Raw genomic sequence first — 2,272 nt, 5'->3', positions numbered from 1 at the left:
TAAATCTAAGTCCCGTACTGTCATTCCTCCATACCTCCATCTCCATCAGCATTTCACAGACAAATAAACAGATAAAGGCAAGCACAAGAAGGTTACAAGTACTGCAGGTAGCAGGTATACACTTAACATAGTAAATGCACTTAGGCAAACCCAATTAGAGCACAAACAAGTAATTCAAGTAATATGCACATGATGCATGTCTGTCCTATGGCTAATGAGCTCATCTGTTGGTTATACAGCTAGCCCGACAAGTTCGGTTTGCTAAACCATTGGACTGTCCCCCGACGTGCATCCCCAAGAGTCTATGCATAGCTTTTTCTCAAATAATCAATATTGCTCAATGAGGGTCAACATTCTCGAGAATTTATAAGTGCCCGGTCACCCTTACGTCATAGGGTCAACAGAGTATCGAGTTTTCAACCTGGTACACGTGGTGGCAAGCCATTGTTCTTTATCCAGGGAATTTCATATCTCCGATCATTTAATCAATCAAGCAAAGTATCATACATGATCATTCATTTGATTATCAAGCCAAGTATCATACATGATCATCCGTAACATTTCATAATCAATTCATCATTTTCTTTTTAACTTTACTTCACCTCCAAGTTATCCCCATTTCCTAGCTTCATCTGATTATCAGGTTTAACACTACTATTTATGACTAAAGGAATGAAAATGGAGATTTAGAAGTTTGAAATACAGTTTAAAATGCTAAAAACCATGTTTGCTGAAATGGGGGCCACGTGTACGCGTGGCTCACGCGTGCGCGTGGAAGTGTGAAACTGTAGCTCGCGCGCGTGTCCCTTGGTCATGCGTACACGTGAGTGAAAACTTCATGTCACGCGTGTGCATCAGTCGCGTACGCATCGTCAAAATTCCATGCCACGCGTACGCGTGGACATACGTTCTTAAAAAAAAATGATCAACCAGAGAGCTGCACAATCAGGGAATGAAACCTGCATAATTACATATTCTTCACCGAAATTTTTGACGGGCATAACTCAATCATTTTAAATCGTTTTTCTTCCGTTCTTCGAACGACATAAATCTCGCGAACCCAATTTTCACTTTAAAACAAGTTAGAAACAAATTGAGGGTCCAGAAGCCAAGTTATAGTCCGCCGAAGTTCGGCCCAAAAACTAACTTTTGCCAACCTTAAAAACCTTACTTTCAATCCAAACAATTCCTAGGCCATTAATCATCAAACATCCACTTTCCAACACAATATGTCCTACTTCAACCATCATAATAAATTATGTCTCATACCAACCACAATTACATAAACTCTTCTAAAATTCAACCACCAAAACCATAATTTACCATTCCTAAGCTTATATGCTTATAACCTCAAATGACTAGTCAATAATCCATTAAGCCATCAACCAACCAGCACTTCGAATCAAACATATTCATTAGCCACCTACTAAACAAAATACATGCACATACATTCCAACCTATCCTATGGTCATCTAACCTAAATTTTTACAGAACATTATATATTAAATGCAAGAAACTTAAACCATACCTTGGCCGATTCCCACGTAATGATCAAGACAATTTAACTAAAACCAACACAACCCCAAAATCTCAACTAAACAGCTTCCTCCAAGTTCTGGTATTCACAATTTCAAGCTCCAATTATTTATTCACAACCTAATACACATTCAGAACACATATATACCCAATTTAATACCCGAAACATAAATTCAGCAAAATTAAAATGGAATTATGGTATCCTCACCTTATCCAAGCTTCTCATAAGCAAGAGTGAACGTTCTCCTCAAGCTAATTGGATCCTAAAACATCAAAGAACAAAGGAATTCAATACCTCCACTCAATTTTCGAAAATTGGGGGAAGAAGTGGCTGAGAACAAAAAAATGAGTTACCTATGAAATTGTTCCGGTAGAGCTTGACGCGGTGGTCGCGTGACCGCAAACGGTGCGGATCAGAGCTCGGACAGAGGAGTTACGGGATTCCTTCTTTCCTTTCCCCTGTGTGCTTCAACACTGCTAAAATGGGGAAGAGAAGGTACGTGGGTTCATTTAAAGGCTGGCCCAGTTGAGCCCACGGGTCCGATTTGGACTCGATTCAACCGGTTCAGCTTGTTTGGTCCAATCTTAGACCGGTTTCTTCGAATTAGTGTCAAAATTCTCGTTTCAATTAGCTCTATCCTAATTTGATATAATATTCACATTCTAATCTTCTTTATTAAAAACTAATTTATTAACTAATTTTATACTAATTTAACAGAATTTACAGCTGTATTAT

This window comes from Arachis ipaensis, chromosome B03, assembly GCF_000816755.2.
Source record: "Arachis ipaensis cultivar K30076 chromosome B03, Araip1.1, whole genome shotgun sequence".
In the NCBI taxonomy this organism is placed as follows: Eukaryota; Viridiplantae; Streptophyta; class Magnoliopsida; order Fabales; family Fabaceae; genus Arachis; species Arachis ipaensis.
This window is presented reverse-complemented; position numbering follows the sequence as displayed.